A 16,174-nucleotide genomic window follows, 5' to 3' on the forward strand; every position below is an offset into this window, starting at 1 on the left:
TTCTTTAATGTTATCGCGTTAGTTGTCCAATCTTTTTAGTTCGATTCAAATGTCACTATCAATTGAAAGATTAAGCAATTTATTGGTTCTTCTTCGTACAAATATACTATTTCAGCCAAAAGAAAAAGAAATACTATTACAACCAATCTCTAGTCTTTGAACTTAAGATAAGTCAAGTGATTTAACATTTTACCCCCAAAAAAAAGTCATGTGGATTAGTTGAGTATGTATACCATGTTTTAAAATTCGCTTGTTTAGCGATTAATCAGATCAATAATTACTAGGTGGATGATAAACATGGTAAAAAAAAAATTCCCTGATTCGGTTTAATTTTTAATACGTGTAAATATAAAAACCGTGGAATGTGATTGAAAATCCGACTGCATAATAAGCAAAACTGCATAGTCGATTTATCTGTTTAAACTTATTTTGTTTCAAATTTCACAACTATAAATTTTAATATTTATACTTAAATATACATAAAATAATAATTGTAAATCTAGATCCAAAAGCAAATACTTTCAAACTTAAAACATCAAATCTTAAATAAAAATAAAATAAAAAATCTTATATCTTAACCTTTAAAATAATCTCTATCATTTTTTTCTTCTCAAAATGACTTATATTAGAATTGATGAATGTAATCATTACATAGTACATTGTTTAACCAATATGGAATGAAACTAGAAGAAGAAGAAAATGGCTGATTCAGACGGACGGACTCGTGTTGCAAGTTCATTCGCCACAGCATTCGATCCTATGGACATGCCGATATTGAAAGCTTTCGAGCTGATTACACCATTGTCTGATATCTGAGCAGATAGTTGATATTCTGTAGTCTCGATCCTGAGTTTGCAGACTTTTAATCAACACTTCACAATCGCTTTCAAAAACTATTGTCTTGTAATCAAAACATGTAGAGCATTGAATAGCAGCCAATAACGCTTTACTCTCTGCTTCAAGTGCTGATGACGAGTATCCTAGAAAACTCATTGCCCAATATTTGACTACTCCATGTGAATCTCTAATAATCCAACCCGCAAAGGTTTCATGCATTGTATGCAGCATCCACATTACATTTGTAATACATTTCCATAGGAGGAGTCCAAGTTCTTCGTGGAGTAGAAGTAGAAACAACGGGAGGGTTCGTAGCTGTTTTCTTTAACCAGTCACAAACCTCTGCACCACATAGGCATCACGTTCAAGATTAATCGTTACACTATTGAATATTAAATTATTCCTTGATTTCCAAATTTTCCAGAGCATCCAAAATGGAGTTACTAGCTTCTGTTCCGGGTTTAACTGTGGTAGAGATTGGAGGTTAAATATGAATCTCATATTGGTTTCTAAATCATCTGTTAAGGAAGAGGAGAAACCCAGTGTTACTTGATTGGATCGCCATGTCTGCACCGATAGTGGACAAGTGAAGAATAATTAAGTGATTCACCGACTCCGGATGATTTGAGCAACGTGGGCATTGAGTATCAATGGCAATTCCTCTAGTTTGAAGTCGGGTGTTCGTACCATTGGCTAGAGATAGCAGTCTCCTAATGAAATGCTTAAGCTTTGGTAAAACCGGTGTAGTGTCCATATTTGAGTTTTAAGTTCTGGTGATCCACATCAGGGAAGACCCTCCCCAAATCTATCATTTCCATCTTGTAGCCACTTTTAACTTGTAGTATATATTCAGACTAATTTATCATCTATCCGTTGTTGTAGTAGATATAAAGTGCACATGAGTTCAAAGTCTTACAGGGGTAACTGTTGAGCTGCGTCAAAATAATCTCTATCATTATATATATATATATATATATATATATATTATTTTTTAATTTATCCTTCATATTTATTTTTATTAAACACTGAAAGTTTATTAGAAAATTGAAACAAAAGTTACAAACCAAAGCTGGCAAGGATTAACATCCTTCCAGAAGTGAAGCCGGACAGGGTTAATATCCTTCAAGAAGTGAAGCCGGCGAGTTCGAAGTACGAACATCCCGAAGATAAGAAGTCCAAACAAGGGAGACATAAACAGAACGATCTTACAAAAGCAAAAACAACAAACAAAGGATCTAAAGCATTACAGGCAAAAAGACCTAAGGATACAAAACCGAAGCTGAAAGCACGAAACACACATGAACCCTTCCATAGAAGCAATTTGTAGCTGGAGTTGAACCTAAGAACTAAGGATCTGCGGAGTATCCAATCTAGAGGAAGTCAAAGCACGATCCCAACAAGTAACAACACCGGCGAAGAGGATCAAGTAATAGAAACGAGCAACAACACCGAACTACTTACACCACGTTTACATCAAGAATCACGACCCGCAACATAACACTGGCACAAGGTAAACCTTGAAACTCCAATAGGGCAAAACGTCTAAGAGGATCAAAGGTTCTTACACACGGACACTCGTGTACCCAGCTTAGCCCATCTACAAGCACAAAGCTGGTCACGTCCTCGCAAGAGAAGAAACCGAAGATCGAGACCACTGCATCGTCCTTAAACCAATCTCCCCAAACAGAGAAGACGATTGTAGATGGCTCCACAGCAAACTCACATCCGAGAAACGAAACCCCAAACCGAGACCAGGCCAAAAGCGAAGAAGCAAGACTCGCGAAGACATAGAAAAGTAGAGGTACCCAGATCTAGAAGCGATGATTAGACCCAAGGCCACCATGATCTTTTGTTAAACCGTTGAAAAAGCACATGCATGAAGAGAAAACTTCAGATCTGCCATGGATCTGCAGACATGCAAGCTCCTAAACGCAGGCTCCTCTGCAAACAACCGACCTTTAAACCTCGCCCTCCTTCCAGATCACGATGCCTCCACCGAATTCAAGAACCACCACCGGCTCACAGAACCAGAGAAGCATAGAAGTACCAAAATTAAGACATATCGGCCCACAGAACCGGAGAAAGCAGAGAAGCAAACTGAAAACGAGATAATAAAGAAGAGAAACTCTGCCTATCGGCAAGGAACACGGCGGCAGAGGAGAACTTGGCTAGGTTTGAAAGTTCTATCTAGAGAGCGTTTTTTTATTTTTAATTTATCCTTCATATACAATAGGGAAACTAAAATAAAAGTAAACATAATTAACTATCTGTATTTTCTAATTTTCTTTTCGCTGAAACAATAGGGTAGATGATTGCTATCTTGACCGTTGATTAAATTGAATAAATTAGTCCAAAGTTGTCTCATATGTGTTCTTCATCAGTCTCACTCTCTTCTTTTTTCTTTTTTTTTTCTTCTTCCTTTATCTCTCTCGACCAAGCAACCTCCACTATCTTCTCTATACTTTTAATCCCTTAATCTTTCTTTGTACTTCACCATTTAAATATCCAACAAAAATCTCTATAATTTATTTTCTTTCTTTAGTGAAATCGGCTTGTGTAGAGGTGTGGAGTGACTGCGGATGACAGTGGTAACCAGCGGAGACCGTGAGCTGGAGACGAGAGAAGATAGAGGCGGCGTTAGGTGGAGTGAACCGGAGATGAGAGATGTTTTAGAGCCGGAGACGAGAGAACTAGAGAACTAGAGAACATTAGGGTTTCAGATCATGTCATTCCGAGCTCGCCATGGTCTCACCGGAGAAGAAGAGCGTCTACACAGCATCGCTTGATTCTTCCTCCATATCAGCTCGTTTGTTCAGCCGGCCGTGCTCTCACCGGAGAAGAAGACGACACAAGGAGAAGCTCCACGGCTGTGTAGGCAGAGGAGGACAGTAGGACAGGATAGAAAACAAAGGAAGCTGATTAGCTGAATGAGGATGGTGATTCACATTATGGCTAATTTAGCCACAAAATCGTCGTGGCAAAGTAGTAGCTAGTTAGCCACGAATAACCATAATTTTTTTTAGCTAATGTAGCCGCAAATTTTCTCGTTCGAGAGCAACGTGGCGTTTTTCAATAGCCTTTTAAGCTATGCCGTGATTATAGGCTTTATAGCAAATATTTCTAGTAGTGATGTTTCCTTAGTAGAGAGGGCAATTAAACTACTTGGCTTTTGAAATTGGATTATTTCTCTTACACTATCCAGGTGAATAGTGATGTGTATCCATGGATACACCTCTTATATATTACTAGATAGATTTATCACAATTTTCTATGTGGTTTCCTAACCAAATCCTTCAATCTCTTCTTCTATGCCAATTGCTCTATTCCATTTATGTATGCACATCTAAGCAGTTCCCAACAATCAGTGTTGTAGTTTGGACTTAAGAAACTAATTCACGCCTTCATGGTTTCATCTTCAAACCTGATTGTTGGGAACTGTTTTGCGTATTCTATCATCTGGAGTAGGCTCAACTAAATTAGGGATTTTAAAGCTAAAAGTAAAAAGAATCTGAACCCTAATTGAAGTATTTTAAACCAAATCAATATTAAACTGAAAATAATATCAAATCAAAACAAGTTGAACTGCAATAAGGACATTAAGTAATAGTTTATTCACTGAACAAGTTTAAACTGCAATCAAACCAAAACTCAAATCGAAAGCCCTATCTAACTATATTTTTAAGTGTTTACATATATTCTTATTATATACTTCAAACCAACTGAGAAAGCTTAAAAGAATACAATGGACATGCTCTATTGCTTTCCCTTGAGACTATTTATATATGTATCATACAAAATCAAACCTTTCGTTTTTTCTTCCACATGAGTATTCTCAAACTTTTTCCTGCATGAAAACATACTTAAGTATATATAAACGAGGTATATATATAAATAAACGGCTATATATATAAGTTTGAAGGGTGTAGAGAATCAAGAACGAACAAGTCGTTAGACGCTTTATGATCTTAGCTATTTGTTGAGGTCTCATAATGGGATTGCTCAGGCAGACTTAGCTGCAGCCGAACCTGAGCATGGGATTTATCGGCTGTATCTTCAATATCACTAGTTCCCAATTCATTTCTGATTGACACTGCATAAGCCTGCCAGACAATCAGTTACCACAATACCACTTTTTTAACTTCGAAACATATGTCTGGGAGATTTTAAATTATATATATATATATTTTTTCAACGCAGAGTAACTAATGAAGCTTGTATCTTTATTCAACCTTCTTGTGTAGCTCGACGTTTTCTTGATGAATCCTTTGTACTTTTCTCGACAATTCAAGATTCTCATGGTGAACAAGATTCCTCTGCAAAGATGAACCATTGATATATAAGAACCTGGAAAATAAGAAATGAGAACATAGATCATATGTATTTACTTTTTTTTTCAAAAAGAAAAGATCATATGTATTACACTGTATCTGTATTTACATGTGTGAATATTTTATATCTACGCTCATAGTTAAACACAACATATTTAGTTTCTTTTTCGTATCGAACAAATATGTTTACTGTAAATTGTAAACGCAAAAGCGAATCAACAAAAAATAAAGAAGAAATATTATTTGCGTTGCAAAATTTGCTGAGTATTAATATCATTCGAAATTTTCAGCAACAACAAAAAACTAGAAACCAAAATCAGAAAAGGAAGAAATATTGTTTGCAAGATCACATTTGCGTTTAGTTTCAGTTTGCAAAAAGATCTATTATTGAACAAAAGTTCATCTCGTACTTATAAAATGTAAACACAAACATAAACATTTACCGTTTGATCTTTCAAAATTGTAACTGATATAAATCATTTAGTACTGACCTTTCTGGTGAGTTCTTTGATTTCATTGGTCAGAATTTGTTCCTGCAAAATTCGAGAATATATGATTAGTTTGAATGTCATTGCTCAATGATCAAATTGTTCGGTTTAAGTTGCATTGTTTTATGATTGATTGTTCGTTTGTTGGAAGTCTATTGTTAGAATAAATAAGCAATCTAAGTTTTATATAGATATTAGAACAAAAAAGTCTAATACATTTATTTTAATTCAGTTTCACTTAGTACAAGATTTTTTGGGGAATGGTCGCCTTAAGAAAAATATTTGTGATAGTTCAGGTGTAATGTAAACAATATTATACTAAACGAGGAGTTGGATATTTGGTGATGAACATCTAGCTTTAGTAAAACGTATGACCCTAACGAAAGGCATCTAGTCTAGTTCTATTATAGAGTATGACCAGAAGGGCATCTGATCCGTCACAACAAATTGGTATAAGAACCAAAGTTCTATGGTCTTTGGTTTAAGGAAAGGGTTGTTAGAATAAATATGCAATCTAAGACCCACATCAGATATTAGACCTATATATATACATATAAATATCCGCTTAGTATGATGTTTTTTGGGAAGAAACCGACCAAAAAATAAATCTATAAAAACTTTGTCTAGACAATATCATAATAATTGAGAAATTTGACATCTGGTTTTGTAGAACATCTGCCCCCAACAAAAGGCATCTAATCTGACTCTTGTAGAGCATCTGATCCAGGAGGGTATTTTGTATGTTACAGCCAATTGGTATCAAAGCTATAGTTTCTTGTCTTTGGTTTGAGAGAAAGATTTTAGAATAAATAAGCAATTCAAGCCTCTCACTGTATATTAGACCTAAAAAATATGTAATATATATCTGGTCCAACTCCTTTAAATATAACTCCTTTTAGAAAACAATTAACCCGAAAACAAATCCGTGAAGTTTAGACTCAAGACGAACAGTATCTGGCTCTATTGAAGACCCACGAGGGTATCTGGATCGTCACAGCATCTATCATCTAACTTTAATATATGTGTATATAGAGAGATAAGCATTACCTTTTTCATACGAATTCCACGTAAACTCATTTCAAGTTGGCTTTCTATATTGTGCAACTCCTTAACGCTCAGACCATTTAATTGATGTCCCATTAGTTGTCTGCTTCATACAAAATGTTTATTGTGATTTATGCATATACAGTTTTTTTGTTGCCCTTAATTACATGTTTACACAGTCGTCATAAATACACATATAAACATTATGGACATACGATCTATGTTGTTATATGTATTTCGACCTTTTCAAAATGTAAAAATATTATCAATTTATCACCAGAAAAGATGGTGATGGTGGCTAGAAGAACAAGACAGTAGACATGCTACATACCCAAAATTTTAGCTGAATAGATATAAACAAAAAATAAATAAAGAGATGGGATGAGCTTCTGTTGAGAATCAATACTAGTGTATAAAAGAAACTTGAGCTAAACCACATATTAAAATACTAGTTATTTTTAGCGTAAAATTCATAATTAATTACTCACAAAATTAAAACAATTACGTATACATACCGATGAGTTTCCTGCAATGAGTGCAGTTCTTGTCTTAGAGTTGTGGCCTCTCTCTGCCAAAACTACAAAAACACAATCTACCTCATCAACTCTCAAATTCAAGTTCAATAATATAGAAACATGATTAAGATCTTTATTAGTGTAACTGCAGCTCCTCTTGTGTATTGTGCCATTTTTGAATAGTCTACGTACCTTAACTTCTGACGCAGGGTTCAATAGTTGTTGCTGCTCCATCTTGGTCTTGTTGAATCGTTCAATAGTCGATTTCATACTGTTCATTTCAGTATATTGAAACTGTAGTTAGTTTATACTGTTTACTTCCTTCTAGGCAAATAATAGTTCTATTTTGTAATGTTAGGAAAAACAAATCCTTTACTTCTTTTTAAATTTTCAAAATTTTCATAGTTTTTATAAAGAATTTATCACATAAGAAAAAACTATATGATTTATAAATGTCTCAAATGCTATAACAATATGTATTTTAAACATATTGGAAAAATGTATCTTCAAAATAAATACGAAGTATTCACATTTTGAAGTCATATATATATTTTATAACTTTGTACTAGCTTCTAGGTCAAGTTCACATATTGATGACTCCTATTATAATTATTTTTACAGTGGTACTTATATTAAACTCAATATCCAATGATATATATATATATATATACATATATCATATTTTGTTTTGTCAACTATATATATATATATATATATATATATATGTATCATATATCTCTTATACTTTAAACTTAAAATATAAGTAGTTCAAGTATAAAATAAAATATTTTTATGAAATATATTGATACAGTGGTATGTAGTTAGAATACTGATTAGTCATCTGATGTTCTGTCAAACTAATATCTTATACATACAAGTTTGTCAGTGAAAACTCATCACTTTATGGTGATCATCTCGCACACTCCATTTAATCACTCTTTTAGTTTTTCAACGTTGTACTTGTTTTTTTAGCTTGGAATACATATATGTCGTCCTCTACTTCCCAGATGTTTCTAAATTTGGCTGTCATAATGCCAGTCCAGATACGTAATTTATAACAGATGTATAAATAAACACACAAATTATATACATATTTGTACATGATATATTTATACACAATGATACACATGTCCACATACACACTATGCCATGAGCATAATGAGCTTAAGCTTCTCTAGATAGTTTTCTTTTTTGTTTTCCTTTACAAATAATAGTTGTAATCAATATATACACCACCTTGTATACTGAAATGAGCAAGATGCACAAAATTGTACACAACAAATGCGCAGAGCACAGCTAAACACATCTCACTGAAATATAATCTCACCATTCTTTGTTCAACTTTTTTAAATCCAACCCTTCCAAGCAAACAGTACATTACCCGTACATGACATTACATAAGTACATTTACATATATACTTTCGTTAATAGATTTAGACATACATATAAATTTGTTTATATCTATGTATATATTTGTGAAATGATCTAGGGATTCAATAAAGAAAATAGAAACCTGGAGCTGGCAAAGTCATAGAGCTTGTCGGTATTGGAGAAAATGATGAGACCCACCTCTGCATCGCAGAGAATAGCGAGTTCTTTAGCTTTCTTTATGAGACCTTTCTTCTTTTGGAGAAAGTGACTTGCCTACTCGTCGAATCATCGATCCTCTGGATAACAATCTTCCCTCTACCCATCAATATTAACTCTATCTTGATCTTCCCCTCGATCTTGGCGATCTTCCCCGTTCTAGGGTTTTCTAGATCTCAGCAAGACGAAAGGAGGAAGAAAAAGAAAACGAATCAGGAGAAATAGATGAGAGAGAGAGAGAGAGGTAAATAGGAAAAAGCAAGAAGTAAGAGTCAACAGTCTTTTCGAGGAATAAACGAATATGTATAGTCTATTTGAGTCGTTTGTACTGGTAGATACAACTTGAGGGTCATTTTGTAAAGTACCAAGTTTACAACCTAAACATATGTGTTTACTCAGGAAAAAAAACTAAACATATGTTTAGTTATTTCTCACGAAACACATGAGACAGGAGAACGACTGACTGAAGTATTTAAACCACTAGGGGCATTGCTCCGCGTTTGCGCAGAGTTGTGGACAGAGTTCTTGTTTCATCTTAATATTTTTTAGGGTTATTGTAGCTATGAATTTTGTGTTTTGGGTTGATCATTGTTTTTCAAGTTTTTTATTGTTATAGGGTTATGGTTGTGATGATGAACTGTGTATGCACTGTTCTCCACTCATGAATGACTAAACTGTGTTAGTAATGTGATTGATATAGTCTGTGGTGTTGTTTGTTGTGTCACTAAGACTTATTGTTTGTTTGTCTTTTTAATTTGTTACTTGTATTGTTGAGATTACATAAATTATATTAAGATTGTTGAGAGTGCCTTTTGTTTCTGTATTTTTTTTCCAGTTTAGTTGTGTAAGCTGTGTGTATTAATTAATAATTTTTTTTATTCTTATTATGTTGGTTATATGTTTTTTATTTTTAAACTTGTTGCTTTTACCGGACCTTTAAAACAAATATATGAAGACTTGTAGATATAACTATAAAATGAATGACAATTAGTATTTGGCCTTAATGGGTTTTAAACGAATATATGTATTTCTCATAAGAAGACAATAGCATTGGCATGTTGACATTGAGCATGTAAGCTATTTTCATAAGACAAGAGTAGTGAGCAGCTGGAGATGTTGTTGCCGCCTTTGTGTCTGTTGGGATTGTCTTTTGTATCTTCTGGTGTGGCTGTGGTTTCTTTTATTGTTTGGGTTATTGTGGTTTCTTTTAAGCTGTAAAATAAAAATTTGTGTAAAATTAGATTGATAAGTAAGGGAGATAAATAGACGACCACAAATCTTGGGTAGAAAATATTTTTGATAATTGATGTTAGCACAATATAGACAGTAATATAAAAGAAATTATGTGTTGATTGTTTCTTACAGATCAGTGAGAAGACAGATAACGACTCGAGTTGTTTCTTTGGTGAGGTCAAAGCCCTGGACATAACGGATTTGCCCAACACATCTGCGAGTTTAAATATCAGTTATGATATCGAAACATAATATAAACTCAGAAACAATATGATAATATACCTAGGAGTTCTAGGTTTGTGTTCGCAATCACTTGGAGATTGTCGAACAGTCTAATCTTGACTGGAGATTGATCTCAGCAGCACTCGTGATGACTTCATCAATAATGGTTAGTGAGATGAAACGAATAAGGAATGGATGATCAGTTATCTTGTACATGCTTGAGCACCTAGCAACCTCAAAACAATGAATTTTCACAATGGAATCTGCTTTCAAAGATGGCATGTAATGATTAGCACGTCCGATGGGAGTAAATCCATGAATTACGGAATCTGCAAATAATATTATTCAACAAAGAATCAGAAAATCAATTAAAACAATTATGTTAAATAAGTGTGATAGATCAAAGATTAACTTACATTTTCATCAAGGAAGAGAGCCGTGATTCCCACAAACTCCCTGTATTTTTTGAAATTCATGGAATCCCAGAAGCGGAGGAAGCCAGAGGCTATGCTCTGACTACTACGACCAAGACGGAGAGACTCGAAGGTTGAGTGACGGACGCCTGGACGCCGGTTTGAGGAACTGGAGAGGCAGAGATAAACATTTTCTAGAAGATGGTTAAAGCTAAGAGGAATCAATGAGTTTTGTGGAAATGCAGATAGGGTTCATCAAAGATGAGAATCATATATATAGGGTTTATAGAGAGGCTACAAATCAAGAACATTTATGATCAAGCGATTTAAGATGGGGACATGAAGAGTTCACCGGTGAAAAAATAAATTACGAACATACACACGGCGCAACTCTGTAACTCAGACTTGTTTGAGACAATGATGAAAAGAACTCAAACTCATGTTAAACGACAACAATTTACAATATGAGAAAACTATAATTGTTGCAATTAAACTTGAGTTTTTTTCATATAACGTGATGAATCCCATTTAAAAATGAAACCCATAATACACTTGTAGGCCCGACCCTCAGAGGAAGCCGAAGAAGCAAGGGCTTCCGACCTTCATAAATATATATTAGGTTCAGCCATTAATGTACAAAGTATCATTTAACTTAGTGTTATAAATGTTGGTGTTTATATCTCAATAACCCGGGTTAGAGCCATGGGTCTGTCACTTTTTCACACTTTTTGAAAGTGGGGTCCTCAAAACTCTGACATGACGCGATGAAGAGTGAGCAAAAACTCAACTATTATAATATAGATTTCAAACCCAATTTTATATCCATTTCTATATTTTTCTTTATAAACTTTATTATAAAAAAATAGATAGATTGGTTTTAATGGATATCTTTAGTAGAGGTTTTTTATTTTAAAGAAAAAATAAAAAAAAAATTATTATTGTCTCTAAATATAGAAGAACTTAGGTATATACTAAAACAAAAATAACTTTACAACAGAGTAATATATTTAAAGAAAATATAAAGATATACATTGAACTAGGGCTAAGACATATTATCTACGATTTAGATCTGATCTGGGATTCAAATCCAAAATCTGCTCTGAAAATTGGATATCCAGAATACTCAAATCTGGATAATAAACTGTTAGATTCGTCGAAGCGAGAATATATTTATTTTTAAATCTATATGTATGAATTTTAAAAATATATTAAATTTTATTAATAATTATAGTTGATATATTAATATTTATACGTAACATTAATTTATAATATTATATTTTAATTTAAATAATATATATATATATATATATTTTTTTAAAAAATAATAATAATATTTTTTTTATAAAAATGATCGAATATTTGAGGATAATAGAATATTTAGATCCGAAACCCGTATATTCGAATGGCACGTATCTGAAAATATAAACTTGTGTCATGGTGAATAACTAGTTACCACGTGGGTATCATCACTGCTTTGTTTTCTACCAATTAGATCTCGAGTCTGCAACCCATAAATAAGATGTTTTCAGTTTTCCTCTTTAATAAAGAGTCTCTTTATGTTTATCCTTATAATAAAAATGCCTGCTTGCCAGATGTCAGGCAAGAACGTCAGTGTACCATTTTGATCCTCCTAAAGAAAAAAGTTTTTTGGTTTCCAAAAAAATATGTTGCTTTATTTGTTTCAAACATATTATAAGCAGAGCCGTGTAAAGGTTTTTTTGATGCCATAAGCTTAGTTTTTTACTAAATTGCTCTACAGATTCATAGCAAAATAATTAGTTCTTTTCGTGAAACAAAATTTAATATGATACCAATTTTTTTTATTTAATATCTAACTTTTACAATATATCCAATTTTAAAAATAAAATTATAACATTCAAATATTGTCTTTAATATAAATAATGTATTTCTATCACAAATAAGTGGTAGATTCAACTTAGTAATCACACTATAACAAAACAGAGGGTTAACGACTGCACAATTTATTGTTAAATCGTCGTTAATCCCTTATTAGGACGATTCTCCAGTCGTCGTCATAATGTGTCAATCGTCGTAAAATCGCCGTAAATATTGCGACGAACAATAGTAGTCTTTAAATCATCGTAAAGTGATTCGTCGTAAGGTAGACGTAATATTAGGTCCACGTATCTCATCATAAATAAGTCGTAAAATGTGATCGTTACACTGTCGTGAAATTGGTAGTAAAAATCAGGTTAGATGGCCGTAAATTTACGATGAATTCACATCGACATTCGACGTGAATTAGTCATAAGTTTTATGACTAGTTTACGGCCAATTAACATCCTTGATAATTATTCATTTAAAAAAAATATTTTGTTTTAAATTATAAATTCATAAAATAATAAATTCTGCAAAATTATTTAAATTCGAGAAATTAAAATAAAAAATCTAATATATTAAAATTTTGTAATATCCAAAATATATTACAAGCTGAAAAAATAAACCTAAAGGTTCAGGTCATCCCGGAGCTCGGAACTACGGCGCTCGGTCTGCCACTCTAGCTCTGCCTGCTCTTTAAGTGTGCGGTTGGGGTTTATGTTCAGACGTACCGCCCGCCACATCTCTGTAAGCGCCGGGTTTCCATCCGCCATGAGATCAAACATCAACGCCATGGCCATCATTTGGGTCATGTTCTCAGCCATGACGGTGTTGGCAACCGACAAAGCTTCCCGGAGCTGAGAATTTTTCTCCCTTGCAGCACCGTAACTTGCTCTCGCCCTCGGAACATCAATATTATTTGAAATTTTCTTATTTGATGTTTCGAGTACAAAATCAAGATTATTTGAAGTTTTCTTACCATTTACAATTTTTATTCTGATTTTATCAAACAACGGCAAAGTTCTGCCAGCGTATTATCGGTGATTTAATGGTCTCCACATACGCGTCTTAGAACACAGGTTTAGTGTATGTCATACTTTAGAAAACTCTATATAAATATATGGTTTCATTGAAATTATAAATTAATAATTTATATGTATACATATTTTACATAAGTAATAACATATTATTATATTGTTTGTTTTATATTCAAAATGAAATTATCTTTATATTTTCTTAACACTTAATAAATTTTTGATAAGATTTAGTAATATTATATCTAAAATCACATTTAAGTTCTATGCAATATATATTATATACACCAAATAATATAATATAATTAATATAAATGTCAAATTTCAAAAAAATAACAATTAATGTCTATACACTAAAATTAAATATTTTTCTTATCTTAGAATAAATATATTTTAAAATAAGAAATCTAAATAAAAAAGCTTTTGTAAATTAATATTTTTTTTTTATTTTTATTTATGTAAATTAATATCTCTATAATCAAAGTCCGAACATTATTAATTTATAGAGGTTCTACGGCATTACGGCATATTATAGTTTTTTAAGAGATAATGACTATCACTCACTAATATACAAAAGATGATTGCCGTAATCCATATCCCTTATATACTAAAGCACAAGTTGTATCACCAATCTAAAGCTGACACGTGAAAAATCTATTTAAAAAGAAAATGAAAAATACATAAAAGAAGACAAAATATGAAAGTTTGAAAAGAAGACAAATAATCAACCTTTTACTATTACTGGTAAAGCAATTTTTTATGAATTTTTTTTTGCATTTCTTATTTTTATGGAGTCTAAATATAAACTAACAATTCTCTTATTTTTCTCGTCCTTTATGTAGTAAAACACAAATCACAAATCACATGGCCAATAGAATTCTGACACATGATATATATTTAAAATTTTGAATTAAAAATACAAATTCACAAAAAAGCTTTGTAACAGAACCGTTATTTATTAAAATAACTGATTTCTATTATTTTTACATATAAATCAAGATAAAATAAAAATCAATAATATCTCTCCCACTACTTCATGATCTCAAAATTTGAAACCGTTAAGACTTTCTCTTTACAAGATTTGACTCACGATGCTATCAATTCTTTCTCAGTCTGCAATTACTCCACTGACTTTTTCTATCAGAGTTTGAATAAATTTCAATCTCTAACAAGACTGATCGATGACTTCTAATTATTGTATCAACATTGTCATCAGGACTACAATTCTATGTCCAGGTCGACATGTCTCTGGCCAAACAGTGGCAGCAATACTTTTTTTATCAAAACAGTGGCAGCAATCTCTACTATATAAAAGGAACTAAATTAGAGGATTTCTAGGCATGCTACATCGAGCCAATCATTGTCACATGTCAGCTTAATTTTTATGTCATTTTGTCTTATGTCGAAGCCCAAATGATGGCCCACCAAAACCATTGAGTTGTAGTAACGCATACATGCATTGCTCTTCACAAAACTCTTCCTCAACAAAACTCTCTCTGCTCAGCCGTTTTGGATCTCAGGAGTAACTCAAGTCATCCACCACTCCCACTCACTCTTCTTTATTGTAGATATCTTATGGCGACCAAACTCTTCAATTACCCTAACTTCACCTATATATATAACTCGCTTCTCTGGCTTCTCATCGAATCCACAAACCTGATCATCCAAACTCACCGCATCCATGGCTAAGAAAATGGCTAGACCAACTACAACGGCCTCATCTGCTTTATTCTTCAATGATTTTGTCCCTGGATTAAGAGAGACGAAGATTATCTCCACAGAAAAACTTAGTGCATCTAAGATGATGCTACGGGATCCAACCATCGGATCCACTTTGTTCATCGTCATACTGTGATGGTGTGTTGCTATCTAACTTCCAGGTTACATCGATGTGTAGCTAAATCTGAGGCCAGAAGTTATGAAAGGTATTCAAGAAAGCATCATATCGTTCCTTTTTAGTTTCTGATGTTAAAACTGCATCTAAGATACTTTTCATTTGGCTTCTTCAATAAAAGGACTCTTCTACATATAAAAAGTCCAGGACTGGGACTAACCACAATGATAGGAAGTCCGAACAATGGGAGGCCACCAAACGAGAACTTTTGTCTTGGCATGGAACTCAAGGATCTTATCATCAAACCTGATAGACACTGCGTCGAGGATCGGGGAACAGTATAGCTACAGAGACTGCATCGAGGATGGACACAAGTATGAAGCTCGTGATTCCTACCTAATGGGGAGGTTTGTGGTTCTTCTTATCTTTGTTTTTAATTGGTTAAAATATGTATATGGTTTTGGAAAGTCCTGATCTTTTGATGCATTATCGATGCAGGAATGGTCCACTTGGAGACCGTCGGTGAGTGATAGGTATGAGATGCATGAACATGTCATCATATTGAGGTAGATTATGGCTGGAGAGAGAGAGAGAGGGAGAGAGAGAGAGAGAGAGAGAGAGAGAGAGAGAGGCTATAACTGTGATAAATACGAAGAGGTGCAAATGATAGGTATGGAGCTATTGGGATTAAGTGCTAAGTATTAAGTTCATGTCCTTCAACACCATGCAATTCAATTCATAATTGATTTTTTTTTTTTTTTTTTTTTTGATTGATTCCAATTCATAATTGATGCAAGCTA

The 16,174-nt window shown here is 33.2% G+C and overlaps 1 pseudogene; it reads right to left on the reverse strand.

Moving 5' to 3' along the window:
- Nucleotides 1-1,913: 1,913 nt before the first annotated feature.
- On the reverse strand, nt 1,914-9,063 carry LOC106414653 (annotated as a pseudogene).
- Nucleotides 9,064-16,174: the final 7,111 nt, after the last annotated feature.

Source organism: Brassica napus, chromosome C8 (genome assembly GCF_020379485.1).
Source record: "Brassica napus cultivar Da-Ae chromosome C8, Da-Ae, whole genome shotgun sequence".
Classification (NCBI taxonomy): Eukaryota; Viridiplantae; Streptophyta; class Magnoliopsida; order Brassicales; family Brassicaceae; genus Brassica; species Brassica napus.